Source organism: Lissotriton vulgaris, chromosome 3_1, assembly GCF_964263255.1.
Source record: "Lissotriton vulgaris chromosome 3_1, aLisVul1.2, whole genome shotgun sequence".
NCBI lineage: Eukaryota > Metazoa > Chordata > Amphibia > Caudata > Salamandridae > Lissotriton > Lissotriton vulgaris.
Genome location: NC_141689.1, coordinates 608,750,630 through 608,769,500, shown reverse-complemented (window position 1 = coordinate 608,769,500; position 18,871 = coordinate 608,750,630).

The window sequence follows — 18,871 nt, the reverse complement described above, 5'->3', positions numbered from 1 at the left end:
ATTCAGTAATTCCACCATCTAGATACACATCCACTCATTCACCAACAGTTCTATATAGTCACTCATACATATACTCACTCATCATATGTAGTGATACACCTATACATCCTGTTACACACCGACAGTCATCCAAAAGTTACTCACACACATAATCACACATGCAAATAAACTAATGAACATCCATTTATTTGCATATGCAGCTATACACACACTACCACCTTACTTCTAAGGAAACTTACACATACTTACTCTCTTAAACAATCACTTATAGAAACACATACTTATTTAAACAGAAAATCTTACAATCTCTCACTCTCACACATACTCACTTATATACATCAATACTCACATATACTAGATTAAAACAAATGTAGTAACTGATAAAGACACTAGTGAGACAGTCATTCACTCACTAACACACACATATACACACACACATCCACCCATACATTCCTGCACATATGCTGTCTTCAAAAGACATAGAAACAGTGAGTCAATCTTTGATGCATCTATGTGTTAAGTAACACCCCCACCAAACCATACAGACACTCATACTGATACTAAAAAAAACAACTAATAGCCCATATACACACATATGTAGCTACTCACCAACCCATGCAGCCACTTATACACAAAGTGAAACACTGATACAAACATTTAAATATTTAAACAATACTCGCTAACAATAAGCCAGTTAACCAATCATTTTTTTTTTAAAACATCCATTAACACACTTATTTAAACATTTATTCTTCCATCGTCCTTTTTCATATACATATATAAAACATATTTATTTTTCAGAAAGACACACATTCACTGGATGGTGTCATCAGTGATGTCATGAGTGGTGTCACTGACCATGTCATGAGTGATGTAATATGTGACGTCATCAGCAGTGCATTGCAGGCGCGCAAGTTATAGTGAGTCCAATTAACTATAACGTGGGAATTTCAATGGTTTTATGTCAGTAAAATTTCCAGCTAACTATAACTGGGGTGAAACCTATGTTTTTTTCAGTGAATTTAATAGGTTTTTTAAATGCTAATTCCTAACTATAACGGATGTGAAACATATGGTTTTTTCAGTGAATATATATATAATTCTAACTTTCATAATTGGATAGTATACATTATCTGTTTATAAACCTATAAAAAAACAGGAATTCAGACATACATTTTTAATATCTTGGTATCAGTAGAAGAATAACACTCCAATAAAATTCCAAATGTATCTGTAATCCATGGGGAATGTGCTCCATCAAGTCTGTATAGCACACATCATACAGAAAATCACAAAATCTCAAACAAAAATAAGGTAAATGAGATTAAATGCATAAGTTGGTGTGAAAGTGTCCGACTTGGGCTGTGAGTGAGTGCGAGAGTATCTCAGTGGGGCTGTGAGAGGGTATATGGGTGTGTAAGTGAATGTGAGTGAGTGTTTCTGCAGAATTTGTGAATCCACTGACTGCGATTTTACAAGGGGCTGTGCTGAGCATTGCAGCAGTTTCGTCAACTCTTACATGTGGTTAAAAAACATTTTGGAGTATTTTCTAACCTATCAGGGGGTCCCTCATTGTCCCTATACTGCACCCATTGGGCCAGGTTACCTATACTGTGATACCTTGTACTTTATTACATCACAATTATTCCAACCTAGGACCAATCCCCAGTATCTAAAATGGAGGCCACACATTTTCCTCAGGATTTGGTCAGCCAATCCAAGCGTTGTTAGTGGCACGTGACTTTACGGATCTCCTGCTTCCCAAGTTTTTTCTGCCAAATTTGGTGTAATTCCGTTTGGCGTTTCGGGCTGTAGTCATGTCTAAATTCTCTAAGGGAATGAACATGGAAAAAATACTTTTTTTTACCGCCACTTTTTCTCAGCCCCCACTTGATGGATCATCCCGAAACATTTCATGCATGACTAGACAAAGGGGGGGTCACATTTCTTTGAAACTTTGTGAAGATCTTTCAAACAGTGCCAAGGTTATAAGCAAATCAAAAAATGCTTTTCCTAAGGAAACCAACTATAACTACATAAAAAATGTATGTACATATATATTCCCTAAAAAAAACAAAGGTTACGGGGATGTCATAGTTAGGAAATAGAATTTTTTATAAACTTAGAAATTTGCTGAAAAAGCAAAGGTTACAGGGACGTTATCATTAGGCTGAGATTTCACTCATACAAAACCAGTGAAAATCAGCAGTTATAGTTACCTGCGCTAACTAGAACTTATGCCCCAGCAATGCACTGGTTATGACTTCACATATTACATCACTCATGACATTGCCAGTGACATTTGGTTTTTAAAGTGAATTTCTATAGTTCATTAACTAGTAGTCATGTTTGCAGAGTAGTGGAGAAAGGGGGCTTAACCTCTGACCAGCTCTCAGGAATCTCATTGTAAGGGACTTACTGAAGGTACCAGGAGGACTTCTTTACCCCCAGAGTCTATCAGCTGCCAAGGTGTCTTCATCCCCTAAGCAATAGAGCTCCAGGAGGTACGTTTGAAGAGTGTTGGAGAAAGAGGGCATGGCCTCCAAAGTCCTTACAGAAATCGTGCTATGTGGGACTTACTGGAGGTAACAAGAGTGATAGCAGGCCCCCAAGGACCAACTGGAACCAAGAGGGCTTCATTATCCAACCAGCAGTGTGCGTTTACAGAGTTGTGGGGAAAGGAGACACAGACTCCAATAACATCTCAGCAATCATGCAGTATGGGCACCCAAGGACCCTCTGGAGCCAATAGGACTTCATACCCCAAAAAGCAGTGTGCCAGGAGTTGCATTTGCAGAGTAGTGGAGAAAGGTGGCCTGGCCTCCATAATCCTCTCACCAATCAGGCTGTGTGGGACTTACTGGATGTAACAGGAAGGCTTGTTGTCCTCGAGGACCTGCAGGATCCAAGGTGACTTTATCCCTCAACCAGAAATGCTCCAGGAGGTGTGTTTGTAGAGTAATGGAGAAAGGGGCCATTGCACCTGTAGACCTCTCAGCAATCCTACTGTGTGGGACTTACTGGAGGTAACAGGAGTGCTGTTTGGCCCCCAAGGACCCTCTAAACCCAAGGAAACTTAATCCCCCAACTGGCAGTTTGCCACAAGGTGCAATTGCAGAGTGGTGGAGAAAGGGGTTTGGACCTGCGGCGACTTGCTGGTCTTTAATTTTTTTTAAATAGTTTTCTTTATTTAGGTATGGCGGCCACATGTACCTCCTCCTAAGGCCGATTGCGGCCACAGTGACCCCATTTCCCTGGGGACCAGCCTTTGCTGTTTCTATTTTTTTAATGATATAAAGGGAGGGGGCCCGGCCTCTGTTGTGGGTGCCCTGGTCCTACCCAGGGCACCCACTTGTCACTGATGGGTACCACAGGGAAGCCTGCAGACCAATGGAATCCCTGTCAGCTCCCCACATCCAGCAGAAGACGGCATTGCTTTTGGACGAAGAGAGCAGCTGAACAGGCAGCTCCCTCTGTAAAAAAGCAATTCTGTTGCGTCTCTAGTAAGCGAGAGCATTTTTTATGTTCTTGCTTGGTAGAAGTGGAGTACAGTTTGCTATGACTTGCTGGGAGCTGTAATGCTTCCGCCAAGCCATAGTAAACCGCAATCTCCTAAGGGTGGTCACTCTGGGACATTGCAGGAGTCAGCTCTGAGGGGGGTGTTCCCCATGGCTAATATTGGCTCCAGGAGGGGGGTAGCATGTTCAAATTTTCAAAAACCTTGGGGAAGTGGCAGTTTTCCTGGGCTGGGGAAAGTCTACATGACTCCAATTCATTAAAGTTAAAGGCCCAGGGAGGTGGTGGCCCCTGGGGCTGGCAGGGGGTCAGTACGGCCCCCTGCAATATTTTCAGATTAAGCCCCGGAGAGGTGGAGGTCGCCCGGGTTGGGGGGTCTGAGAGGAACCCCCATGTAAGAAATAAACAAGAGCCAGGGAGGTGGTGGTTCCTTTCGGCAGCAGAGGAGTCCATGTAGGGCTACCCTGCATTGATTGTTAAAGAACCCCCAAGGCACTGGATGTCCTTGGGGCGATATTAAGCTGTAGGAGGGGGCTTGCACCCCCTCCCTTATTAAAACAAGGCCCAGGGGAAATGGCCCACCTGAGGGTGATAATGAACGAAGTGCGGAACCTGCGCTTCATTTTATCTTTTTATTTTCGGCATGATCTGCATATCCAGCTGAAAATGTATAAAATGCGTTTTTGGGGCCTGTGGACCCCTCAAGAGGCCTAGGGGGTAAGCTAATTTCTACCTTGCCCTCTTTCCTCTTTTTTAAACATTTTTTGTGAGACTTTACTTCAAACCGTTTCCCAACATGGCTGCCAACACGCCCTGGTAGAAGTGTTGGCAGCCAATTAAATTTCTTTAGGATTTCAGGTGCATTTTGGGTTCCTAGATATCTATATTTTCAACTTAAATATCCCCGAAACTACTGAATGGATTTACACTGAAACATGTTGATGCATCCATATATATATAGATATATGGTAATCTAGTTGTCCGATTACATATATATCGAATTTTTTTAACAACAGTGCCAACCTTTTTATTAAAAATTCTTTTTTGGTGACACACTGTTTTTATATTTTTCCCTTTCCTATTATTTCTGGACACTTCTATCTGGACCAGAGGTAGCCTCGGGTGAGGCAGGCATACCGCACGTTATTTGACTACCCTATGAATATGCCATGACACCTGACGGGGCGGATAAAAGATACACCGCATTGACTAAATCAGGCTGTCTATGAGGGTTTTCAAAGACTAACCGAAGGTTTAGTAGACACCAGTGTCCATTCCCTTTTGATTAATTCAGTATCTAACTAGGGGAACTGAATGGACCTTGAATCCTCTTCCCTCCTTTTTGATAGAAGTCTTTAAGCAGCGTGCAGCTGCTGGAAATTTACACCCCTACTATATATTACATATAGTTATTTGGGGTGTACTTTATATTTTTGCGTGCAGTGAGGAAGGAATTGTGGAGAAAAATAGTGGTTTAAGCTTCACAGGAGTTGACATCGATGAGATTCTAGCAGCACAACCATTGCTACAGAATCCAGATTTGATCCAGGTCATAGCCCACACTGATGACTGGGACACATTAACCAACAAGAAAAGGGAACAGATACCGACCGCTATGCATGGTATTATAATGACTGAATATTTGAGGTCAAAAGCGGCTCCAAAAGGTCTGTGGGTCACTAATGCTCCGAGAATTTTTCTTCATGACCTTGCGTTCAGACGTGATTGGTCTTCCATATCCTGGAAATGTACATTAGGTTACTTGGTGCTCATAGTCAGGACAGCGAAGCGACTTTCCGATGCATTATTGGCAAAAATACAAGATTGTGAGAATGAAATTAAGAAAAATATTAATCCCTTGATATACAAAAAACGTCTAGAGGAAATTACGAAAGAAATGGACGAAATGCAGGAGTATTTAATGCAGAACAAACTCCAAAAATTGGGAAAAGATCTGAAAAAATTCAGCCAAGAGAAGATGCATCCCTATACGAAGGAAGACTACGTAACAACAGATAATGGCTCAGACGCTGGATCCACAGGATGGAATTCGGCGGATAGTTCAGATGCGAGCTCAGATGAATCGACACCAAGAAGGGGTCGGAATAATTTCAGGTTTCAACGCCCACATAGAAGCAATAGGTGGCAACGACCCTCATTCTTCCATGGGAACCAAATGCCATACTATCAACCTTTCATCCTAACATCCACCCACAAGAGCAAATGGGCAATCACCCAATGTCTAATGCCACGAATCAACCTCAACAGCCTTTTTTAGGGAGAGGACAAAACCAAACGCGAGGCAGAAAGAAAAACTTGACGTGGCAAGATCAGCAACCGAATGTACAGACACGCAGCATGGCATCACCCCAACCAGGCCCCAGCAAGAAGACTCACTAGTTGTTAACCTATCGGGTACCAACCTGACCGATGATCAGATGACTGTCCTGAATAAAGGACTTGGATTTGTGCCGACACCTACACTGGACCGCTTCAAACTGAAATGCGAAGTCTCAGAATTTTGTCGGACATTGAAATTAAAAGCCTTTTTCAACTAATCCATTAGTCCACCAAACGAAGGCGATACTACCCTGAAGAGGAAATCAAAGTTCTGTCCTCCAATGACTACAGTACCCATTGAGATACAAACCTTTGAGCAGGCAATCATGAAAGGAATCGACAATCTGGGTCCCAACAAAAAGTCTTACCAAAATCTGAGCAAAAAGGAACAACTTGCTTTGACGGAGTTGAGGGATAATGATAATATCGTCATAAAACCAGCAGACAAGGGGGGTGGAGTAGTGGTCTTATCAAAAGAAGGATATAACAAACAATGCCTATCCCTCCTGTCTGATGAGAATTTTTATAAAAAACTTGAAGAAGACCCTACCGACAGACTGACCAATGTCATTGCTATCATGGTACACGAAGCTGAAGTCAGTGGATGGATTTCAAAAAAGGAGGCAGATTTTTTGACGCCTAAAAGCCCTAAAACACCATTCTTTTACTCGTTACCAAAAACGCACAAGAACAAGTCCCCTCCCCCGGGACGCCCGATTGTCTCGGGAATAGGGTCATTACTAGCGCCCCTCTCGAAGTTTGCTGATGAGTATTTGAAGCAGTTGGTCCAGAAAACACCAACCTACCTAAAAGACACTAGGGACATCCTGATTCAAATCGCAGATCTAGAATTCAATCCAAACACAATGTTGCTGGTAGGTCTTGATGTAGAGGCCTTGTACACGAGCCTGCCCCAGGAAGACACCTTACAAATGTTGGAAAAGCTCCTCTTTAACCAAGAATGGCCACACAAAACCCCCCGCCATTTCATTTTGGAATGCTGCCGGTTAGTCTTAAAGGAAAACTATTTTGAGTACAATGGTCAACTTTTCCTACAAAGCCATGGAACATCCATGGGGAGCGCTTGTGCCCCTTCGGTAGCGGGACTTTATGTAAGCCAACTTGAACAAGACTCTGTACTTAACACCACAAATCCCTATGTTTCCAGTATTATACACTGGAAACGCTATATTGACGACATTTTGTTAATGTGGGATGTCAAAGAAGATCTGATTAAATTCATGGAATGGTTGAATAAAAGAGACTGATGGCTAAAGTTCACCTTCACTTCCAGCAACCAATGTATTGACTTCCTTGACCTGACAATCTTCCATGAGAATGGGAAATTGGAGACTAAAACTTTCACAAAACCCACAGCAAAAAACTGTTTGCTCTCGTACTGTAGCTCCCATCCACGACCATTGCGGGACAATCTTCCCTTTAGCCAATTCTTACGTCACAAACGTAATTGTAGTAAAGGCAGTGACTACAAAATACAAGCACGGGAATTGAGCTAGAAATTACAACTGAGGGATTATACACCTTCTGTCATCACGAAATGCATGAAAAGGGCCAGACATCAACCACGTGAATGTCTCTTGCAGACCAACAGAAAAGAACCAATAAAAGATATGGTAACATGTGTCACCACCTGCTGTCCGGCTACTTACGATGTACAGAAACTCATCAGAAAAAACTGGCAGATAATTACTTCTGGAAAATTCGACTGGCCAAAGCCGAGATTTGCTAATAAGAGAACGAAAAACATCAAAGACGTTCTGGTCCATACAAGACCAAAGAAAAATCAAATCCAGTCCATCACTAGAGATGTCAGGATGGAACCTGTAGTTGGCCACTATCCATGTGGCACTTGCGGAGTATGTAAATTCACAAAACCAACTAAAACCTTACAATTGACCGATACTCTAAAATGGACCCAAAAGCAACATACTAATTGCAACTCGACACATCTAATCTACATGGTCACCTGCCCCTGCAGACGTCAATATATAGGTATGACCTGCAGAAAAATCAAGTTACGAATTGGAGAACACAGGAGCAATGTCAGAATGAAGAAAAACACCACGAAGCTCTGCACACACTTCGTGGAAGCAGGACATACCTGTGATGAGTTGAGCTGGACAATACTAGAAATACTACAAGACAAGAACAACAATGCAGAGCAAGTTCTTTTTGAAACAGAACAAAGGTGGGTGGACCGTCTTGGCACCCATATATCAGGGATGAAGGATAATATTCCCTGGAGTCAGTTTTATTGAAAACATCTCTATTAAGAACATACAAAACATGCACCTGAATATCAGACTTGCAAACCATTCTGATGATGGCAGGAACAACTCATCCAGTTTGGTAACTGTGATATAAAATTGGCATCATCCCACGGATGTCTGTCACTCTTTTCCCCAATGTCTAAGTGGAGTACGACTACCATAATGTAGATATATATTGATACTTTTAAATCCACAGACGAACTCTGTTTGTCAGAAACTTAAGCTAACCATAGTAGCAGGACTGTGTCCATCCCCGCTTTTGAGTTGGTTAATATTGCACCCCTTTCAAGTAAACACCAGGTCCTTGAGCCTTTATGTTTTAAAAAATATAAATAAAGCATGTCGTTTTTTGAACTGGTGGAGGGAACCATCTTGGAGGGACTAACTTGTTTGTATTTTAGTCCTTTTTTAGTGTCTAGACTCCTGCCTTAAGACTGTAACCAGGGGCAGAGTCAGCACAGGGACTAAAAGCTGGTCCTTGTGGGTAAGAATTATGTTTGAAGACGACTTTACTCGGGTAAGAAGTCCTACTTATTATATTCTAACCGAGTTGGTAAATTTTTCTAGCAAAGACCACTCCTAGCGACTCTTCACTCCTGTAGAAGCCTCTAAGAACGCCTATTAAGGTATTTTTTCTAAAATTTTGCCGCGTGTATAAATTTGCACTTTATTGGAATTGGCACCCATAGAGCAGCGTAATAATTGACAACATCTTTTGAGCACGTGATTTGTAGTCTAACTACAGAAGTCTGTCACTACAGAGACCCTGCACTCTTCGCATTCCACTCCCACCCCACCAATAAGCACGAAATGCACAAGTAGCCTCCTCTCTGTGTTTAGAGACTTGAAACCTGTTTTCCCCTGACCTCCTTCCTTCTCACTATTAATGCATCTACAATTAGGTGCATACCTTTTACTAGTAATTCTAGTCTGTGTGCTTTAAGAAAAGTATTATGCCTACTCACCGCATTTAACATACCACAATATAGTGTATTGGTTTGTGTTCCCACATTATAGGTGGCTGTATAAGAAATTCCATAATAGCTATAGGAACCTACACAAGTTGTGTAAGTACCTTCTGTGTATGTATTTTTGTATTTTTGTCCTGACGAAAGCTCTACAGACCCGGCTGGGCTCATAGAGCTGTAACATGTTGACGCATCCATATATATATTCAGTCAAAGAGGGGAGGGCAAGTTCTTCTCTACCAGGTCAAGTTTGGGCGCTACCGGAACTGAACGAATTGGTAGTCTACAGTGTTTCTGGATGTTTCAGACTGAAGCTGGCGTCAGCATGAGAGCACCACCATCTCGTGGCTCCGTCGTGGTCATTCCGCGAGCAATCATGGCAGCCGCTCCCCACCGGAAGCCTGCAGGAGTCGGGGGCCCCCAAGACTTTTGTAGAATCTTCAAGGCTCAGGGGACGCTTTCGAGAATGGGGTCCAAGACCTAGCAGACAAGCGTCCGAGTTCCAAGGTGTCCCAGGGCCATTTTAGTGGACCAAGCCCAAATCCGAAGAGCCGTCCGCCATTTTAAGAGTCCTGTGGCAGCCGCCTATCGCTGCACCGCAAGAGTGGGCACAACTCAACTACATGGTGAGCGAGACGCTGTAGCCGCAAGAGCGGGCGATAAACAGCTGAATGGCGGATGAGGCACAGTGTAGCAAAAGCGGGCGGAATGACAACTGAAACGGTAAAGGGGCGCCCCACTACAGCAGACGAGCCTCCACCTGGGGAGGCCCGTTCACGCCGCCTCAACCCCCCCCCACCCTGGGACGCCCCACTCCATTTTTCGGAGCTGCATTGTAGGATACCAAAAACCAGTGCGGCACCCAGGTAACATCACCTGGGTGCCGTCCAGAACTCAGCACGTTGTGCTGCCTTGGGACTATTCGCACAAAACACAGTTACTGACCATTGTTGCTTCTTTTTTCAAAAAAATGTTTAAATGTATTTACTGTTTTTGTTGCGTTGTATATATTTATAAGTTATTAAAGTGTTATAATACTTCTACTTTGTTGGAGTGCTATATATTTTTAATGTGACACATAATTGTAAAAACTTTGATGTACAAAGAGGCATCCCTCGAATCTTCCGCTTCAGGCTCGGACCCACACACCCTCACAGTGAGAATCCCCTCCCCAAGCACAATACAGGATGGTTATCAGATAGTAGGAACGCGTGTGGTGTGACGGATCTCATCGAGTGGGGGCCTTGATCTACTGTAACTCCTTTGATGAGGGGTGATTCTCTACAGCTGGGGCCATAAACTACATCTGCAGGACTAGGTGATAGCCTGGGACCGGCCTGGACAATCGGACACAGAGGAAGAGGAGTGTCAGAGGGTGGGGTAGTGAATAGGGTGAAAGGGAGGTGTCGGGCGGGCACAGGGTGTGATTCTCAGAGAAGAACAGCGCAGGTGGGAGGAGGTTTCTGGCCCATGCATGAGAGAGAGAGCGGGGTGACCAGTGCGTGGGGGAGATGCTTGCGAGGGTGGGGAGCCATGCTGAGGATCGGCGGCGTGCAGAGAGTGGGTCTGGTCAAGGCATCTAAAATGGCTGCCGTGCTCAACAAAAGTGTGGAATTGCAAAAAAGGCAAGATGGCGCAGACAATGTTTATCAATACGAATTAATTTATAACAATTATTTTTAACAATATATTTACTCGCAGTGTCAAAATGGCGATCAACACTTCCTAATTTCCTTCGAATCGATCGTTAACAGAAGTCAAGCGGCATAAAAAAAAAAAAACGCTCACGCGCAACCGCTGAAAGACAAGTACCAACATATATGAGCCTCCTCAACCACCCTCAGAAAACATAGGAGGTCAGGATACGTCTCCCATACCCCCTTATACCCAATACTCACATTGCTTTTCCTCCATCTAGTAATTTAATTAAATCGAAACACAAAATGGCGAATTCACGTTTCGCTACCAGTTTGCGACCCGGTTCGCGAACCGAGAAGCGCTTCTACCGCGAAAAATCAAATTTTTTTATTTGCCCCACGGGACCCTTTAATAACCCCAACATCATTCCTAGGGGGTCAAGAGGGGTCTACCTTGCCCCCTTTCATTAAATTCCCCCTTCGTTTTTCTCCTCCTCTTGTCTCTCGATCCTACCGAGAGACAAGATGGCGGCCGCACCGGACTGTTTAGAATGTTGACAGACACCGGAGAGCCAATCAGCTTCGCTTTGCAAAGCTCCGTTACGCGAAAAGTACGCGATCTGGAGCGCTATCTAAGACGCTGTCACAGATATATCTGTTTTTTAAAACGTTAATTTCTCAAAATCCACTGGAGCACATATATTGAGACCCAGCAAAGGCACATCGGGCTAACAGTCCCTACAATTTTGCCAAGTTTCGTGTAAATCCATTCAGCCGTTCGAGCTAAAAGTGAGGCCAAAGGCCCTACGGAAAAATGAATGGGAAAAACGCGTTTTGGGACCCCCCTTTTTTCTCGGCCCCCCCTTGATGGAATCCCCCCAACTTTTCAGGGGCTGCTCAGAAACAAAATGTGCCATTTTCCTGAAAATTTCATCCGATTCCGTCCACAAACGCCAAAGTTATTAGACATAGAATTTTCAAAAGTTCCATAGAGAAAAAATCCTAACTATATATACCTACTGGCGACCGCCAGTAGGTAATAGATATATGGTAATCTAGTTGCCCGATTACATATATATCGAATTTTTTTAACAACAGTGCCAACCTTTTTATTAAAAATTCTTTTTTGGTGACACACTGTTTTTATATTTTTCCCTTTCCTATTATTTCTGGACACTTCTATCTGGACCAGAGGTAGCCTCGGGCGAGGCAGGCATACCGCACGTTATTTGACTACCCTATGAATATGCCATGACACCTGACGGGGCGGATAAAAGATACACCGCATCGTTTAAATCAGGCTGTCTATGAGGGTTTTCAAAGACTAACCGAAGGTTTAGTAGACACCAGTGTCCATTCCCTTTTGATTAATTCAGTATCTAACTAGGTGAACTGAATGGACCTTGAATCCTCTTCCCTCCTTTTTGATCGAAGTGGATTTACACTGAATCACAAAAGGAATGCCTTCTGGACCATTATCTAGCTTTCTGCCAAATGTTATGTCATTCTGTTCAGCAGGTTGGCCTGTAGTTGTGTTCAAAAAATGAAAAATCCACATGACGTATCACCCCAAAACTTTCAACACAGCAGTTGAATCACAAAGGGTCAGCTTTTTGATAATTTCATGAAGATTCATCAAGAGGTGCCAAAGAATTTGGCAAAACAGAAAGCATTTTTCCTATGGAAAATGTATATACATTATATATATATATAATAAAAACACTGTAATTCAACAGTTATAATTATTGCAAGTAAATATAACCCGCACCCCCACCACGTACAGTGTTGTTATCAATGGTGTTATCAATGATGTCAGTTCATTTGTCATCAGTAATGTTATCAATGATGTCATAGAACATATCATGAGTGTTGTAATATGTGAGGTCATAAGCAGTGCATGGGAAGGGCATGAGTTATAGTTTCTTGAAATAACTATAACTGTTTAATGTCAGGTTTCTTTTTTCAGTTTAAAATGTTACGCTATAACTGAAACAACACCTTTACCTTTGTGTTTTTTCATTGAATTTTTGAGATTTTTTAAAATGCAAAGTAAGCTATTATTAGCATACCTAAATATATTATCACTCTAACCTTAGTTTTCATCAGTGAATTTCTATAGTTTTTTAAAGGTATATTATTGTATTACCAAACGTAAGACAACCCGCCTGCCAAACTGTGCATGAGGGGGACAAAAGCTAAAGTTAACTTTGAAAACTATAACTGGTGCATTTCAGTGTTTGGAGTTTAAAATGGTTTTGTTTTAACTAACATTTTCACCTAGCGTGTCACTTAAATGTTTGTTTCTATAGTCAATTTCTAGCAGTTTTTTTTAACGTAAACTATGATCTTACCACCATACCTCCATACCTAACCATAAAGTTGTTTCAACCTTTGTTTTTTTCAGAGAATTTCTAATGTTTTTTTAACATACAGGGTCATATAACTACCACACCTAGTTATTACTTCACTTTTACCTTTGTTTTGTTTTTACCAAAGAGTAAGATATTATTACAATGCCTTACTATATGTACTTAGATCTTTAGAAACGGTTAGACCTAACTGAGAACATACCAAACTAATTCATCTAAGCAAATTAAAACAGTTCGTAAAAAAGCTTGAATATGTTGAGTATCTGGGCTATTTATGAAGACCCCTGCACTGGGCGAAAGCTTTGCATACTAAAGTTTGGTGAGGAAGTGGCCTCTGCACAAAGACCACTGCACTGGGCATAGCGTTTGTATTATAAGGTTTGGATGGTAGTGGTATTTTTGCAAAAACTGTTGTTAGGTAATGTTGTTAACTTTATGTACCATATTATACTACATTAAACATTTGTTTTATTGCCGCAGGATATAAACCATTTAAAACCCTTTGCAAGAATGTCAATTTGGGGGCGACTCTCTATCGAGACAGCTGCAAGCTCCTTGTACGAAAGCAAAAACATTATTATATGAAATAGTGATTTAAGGTTAAGTTTAGGATAGAGAATTTCTAAAACAGAGAGCTTATGATGATTATTGAATTATTTCTCATTAATAACTTATTGCTTGTAAACTTCGAAGATCTTGTAAGTGTTCCACAAGAGAGCTATGAGTGCTTACCACCAACAACAGGTATTCATGAAGGGGCGTGGCTTGGGCGCCGATGGCGATGGTCGCCTGAGAGCTCGGCTCCGGGACTGAGCCCGGTATTATCCTGTAAATCGGAGGCTGCGGGGCACCCCAGACCCCGCATTCTGCTGAGCGGACCGACGAAGACCTGCCTGGGCCCCTGATGGGGCTCGGACGAGAATTACTCCGGAGTTAAACCGAAGTTTGCGGAGTTGCGGAGTGCGACCCAACATGGCGCCCGGACTTCTTTGTCCCCCTGGTCGGACCCACTGACTTGGGGGAGCGTCGCGAGCAGCGACTGGCTCCCGTCTTTGCCATCCCCTGCTGCTCTGTGCACTGGCTGTCTACTGGATCGGACTTTTCACAACGAGTTTGCACTCGGTTGGGTGACCGGGCGGATGCCCATGTTATAGGGGACCCCGGGAGCGGACGCCCTGTGATCCAGGCGGTGGCCCGACTCACGACTCCGCACCTAGCTACGTCTTCCCGGCCAGTCCACTTCCATGGGAGGCGCGACACTTTGGCGCCACAAATCGTCCGGTGGAGTTGGTGACCCTCACCCCGGGTCCCTAGCGGGTGAGCGGGCCTGCCCGACTCGGCGACGGTTGTCTCCGCCCCCTCATCGGTGCCCTCGGACGCCGTGGCGGTGGCGTGAGCCGAAGCGGAGAAGTCTCCACAGGCCCTGGAGAAGGAGGTCTCCCACACTCGATCTGAGGACCAGTAACCGGGAGGGTCGTGGTCGACATCTGCACCCGGAGACGCCTACTCCGGGACCTTCACGGAGTGCCCCCGGCGACATGGGGAAACCTAGAGGAGCCAAGGGGACTACCCCGACCGCCTCGGACTCGGAAGCCCAGGACAAAGAGGAGCATGGGGACCCAAAGAGTTCTGGTGGCGCGTCGATGCAACAACAGTTCGACCGCGTCCTGGAGGCGATAACGACCACGAGATCGGCCCTCCAACAAGACATTGCCCAGGTGGCGACGAGCCTGGGCCTCCTCAGAGCGGACCACGGCAAACTTTCGGACCGGGTCAAGGAAGTGGAGAGCTCGGTGAAAATCTTGGAGCCGGCGCAGCGAACCTTGGCTGCGACGATGAAGGATGCCCTATCCCGAATTGCGACCCTGGAGCAAAGGGCGGAGGATGCGGAAGGCCGCAACAGGAGAAACAACATTCGTATAGTGGGCCTCCCGGAAAAGATCGAGGATGGCGACATGGTGGCATACTTAGAGACCTGGCTCCGTGACACGGTGGCCCCGGAGGGGCTATCCTCCTTCTACACTCTGGAGCGTGCCCACAGAGTCCCGGCACGGCCACCGCAACAGGGACGCACCCCGAGGCCGGTGGTGGCATGCTTATTGCACTTTCGGGACAGGGACTTAATCCTCAATGCCGCCAGACATAATGGTCCATTCAAAGTAGCGAACAGCCAGGTGAACATCTTTCCGGACTACACCTATGAGACTCAACGCAAGCGTTTCTCCTTCCTGTCGGTCAAGCGCGAGCTCAGGAGCGAGGGCATCCAGTACTCGCTCCTCTACCCTGCAAGGCTCCGCATCATAGTCGATGACAAAACTCAGTTCTTCGACACCCCGGAGGATGTCTGTGCCTGGCTCGACCTTTACAGGACAGGGAAAGATGGCTTCGGCTCCTCGTCCCAACAGGCAGATGAGCCGGAACAGAGACGGCGATCCAGGAGGATCAGGAATCGCCGCGGCCGCACGGGAGGGCCCTCAACTGCAGAGACGTCGTCGGAGCGGAGGGGAGTGTTGGAAGTACTGTCGGAGTTGTCGGGTGCACGGGACGAAGCCGTTGAGGAGGAAGGAAACCTGGGTGAAGAGGAGGCACCATCGGACTCGGAGGACTCAGTGACTGGTAGTGCCCACACACCGGTGATCACCCCGAAATCGGTGGAGGACCTTTTGGATGGACAAGGGTAACGGGGTGTGCTGCCTTATTTTGGGAGGGGGCCCGGCAGGGGGGAGGCGGTTGCCGTCCATTGCTGCTGACAGGCAGGGAGGGAGGGGTGGGGTGCCCCTGTTTCTGCCCCGAGAGGTTTTGGCACTGTTTAGGGCTTGTTATAGTCCTGGTGTCCTGAGCGTCGAGGGCCCACTGCCTCCGCCCGGCCCGCACCTGGCCCTTAAGGCCTTCCTACGGTGGCGACCGTGGGATTAGTAGGGGTTACTGGGTGGATGGAAGGCGAGGTTTGGATGGGATCTAGATGGTGCAGTTTGGGTCCTGTTCTGGGGTGGGTGGGTGAGGGTTTGGTTTGTTCTTGGGTTGTTTGGTTTTGGTTGGGGAAAATGGCCGCCATCAGTGCTGGGAGGAATGTTGTCCTTTCTTTGTTGGGACCCGGATGGGGAGACTGTGCAAGAACAATATGGGACAATGGCTGATGTTGCTAACTTGAAATGTGTCACTTGGAACGTAAGGGGGCTTCATACTATGTCCAGGCGCCACAAGGTCCACGCTTATTTGGTGCGTAGGGGAGTGCAAATGGCGCTGCTGCAGGAAACTCATTTGAACAAGGCGGAAGGGGCGGCGCTACAGCGTAGATGGCGGGGGCAGGTCTTTTCCACTTCGTACTCCGCTTATGCCAGAGGGGCGCTAATATGGATCAGGGCAGGGGTCCCCTTTCAAGTCACGAGAACAGTGATAGATCCAGAGGGGCGTTACGTGGCCATCTCGGGCACTCTAGGAGGGAGGGACTTGAACGTTTGTTGTGTGTATGCTCCTAATATGGACCAGACTGCCTTCCTTTCCAGGCTATCGGGCTCGTTGGCCCACTTTTTCTCAGGGCCCCTTCTGCTTGGAGGAGACTTCAATTCTGTAGTGGATGTGGATATTGACCGCTCGCATCCACCGCTTCCAGATTCTCCGGTTCGTCGCACGGCTAAGGGTCGTCAAGATTGGCAGACCCGCTGGGGTTTGACGGACATCTGGAGGGCGCATCACCCCGCATCTAGGGATTATTCATATTTCTCGAGCCTTCATGAGTTGCATGTCAGACTAGATGGCTTTCTTGGGTCGCCCGAACTGGTTTCGGCAGCGGTCCGATCTGAGTACTTGTCCAGGACCATTTCGGACCATAACCCCCTCCTGCTGGACCTTCGTTGGTTCCCCGGGACGCCGGCAGTGCCCACCTGGAAGCTGCAACCTGAGATCCTTGAGGACAGTGTCTTCAGGGCTGACCTGGGGGACAGGATATTGGAATATTTTGCATCCAACGGCGGCACCGCGAGTACTAGAGCGTTAGAGTGGGACGCTTTTAAGGTAGTGGTGAGGGGCTACTGTATTTCTAAGAAGGTGGGCATGAGGCGCGTTATCTTAGCTGATTTAGATGCAGCGGATCGGAGACTCCGCGAGTTTGAACTTCGCCGCCCGGGACACCCGGAATTGCAAATACGAACGGCGGAGGCGAGGGAGAAGGTGGCGGCAGAGTTCGAACGGCTCCGCTGTTTTGACTATAAGGCCTATACGGTCCGATCCATCGCAGAGGGAGACAGATCGAGCGCGTTATTGGCGTGGTTGGCCAACCCTACGCGCCAGTCCCAACTGACGACAAGTATGCGTGAGGCAGACGGAACCGAGGTACACACCCAACCGGAGATTCTTAGCTGCTTCCGGCATTATTACGAATGTTTGTACCGTAGTCGCTCCGCACGAGACCCTGACCGACTGGATGATTATCTACGTCCGCTGGAGCTCTGCACAGTGGAGCAGGAAGTGGCGAAAGCCCTGGGATCCGACATTGAATTGGGGGAGATCCGCGGGCCATTAAACGAATGGCGAGAAACAAGACCCCGGGCCTGGATGGCCTGCCTGTGGAGTTTTATGCAGCTTACGCTGACCTCCTAGCCTCTCGGTTATTGGTGGTCTACAGGGAGGCGAAGAGGCTGGGGCGACTCCCAAGCTCGATGTGTGAGGCGTTGGTGGTTCCTCTCCTCAAACCGGGCCGAGACTCGTCCGACCCGGGGTCTTACCGTCCCCTATCGATGTTGACGGTGGACTATAAAATACTGAGCAGCATCTTGGCCTCGAGGCTGCTGGGACACATGAGTTCCCTGGTGCATGAAGACCAAGCTGGTTTCATCCCACGGCGGAACACGACTATGAATATTCGCAGGTTATTCCGTTTGTTGGGGGAACCATTCGTGGATGCCCCGTCCCCGGTCGTCCTGTCGGTGGACCTAGAGAAGGCTTTTGATAGCCTAGAGTGGGACTACCTCTGCACGGTGCTGCGGAGATTCGGCCTTGGGGAGGGCTTTGTCAGGTGGACCGCGGTTCTCTATGCCTCTGCTTCGGCCAGGGTCCGGGCGGGGCCACTGATTTCCTCGCGGTATCCGGTAGAACGAGGCACGCGGCAAGGGTGTTCATTGTCCCCACTTCTCTTTGCGCTGGCGGTGGAACCACTCGCGCTGCACCTTCGGGCGGGAGCCCACTACACGGGCTTGTGGACGCCTGCGGGCCAGCATTATGTGTCGCTGTATGCGGACGACCTGTTGCTCTTCCTGGAGGACCCGCTCGACGCTTTACGTGGGGCGGCGGTGGCGCTCACAGAGTTTGGGGAGGTCTCGGGCCTCCAAGTGAATTGGTCCAAGACCTGTCTTTTTCCGGTACGCAGGGGTACTCCCGCCCCTGCCCTCAGTAGGGAGATTAGGTGGGAACCCGACTGCTTTAAGTACCTTGGGGTGTTTGTTTACCACGACCAACCCGACCTCCTAGATGGGAACATTGCCCGTGGCATTCGAGCACTCCGAGGCTGCATGGCCTTTTGGGCTACGCTACCGCTTTCGGTGGCGGGACGGATCGCCCTGCTTAAAATGGTGGCGCTTCCCCGGCTATTATATTACTTCCGGTCTCTACCGATCTGGATCCCACCGGCCACGTTTCGACTGTTACGCTCCAGGGTGGTCGGATTCCTCTGGGGGGCGGGCCGCCGGCGGGTGGCCCTCAAAACCCTGATGAGGCCGAAAGAGGAGGGGGGGCTCGCGGTGCCGGACTTTGAA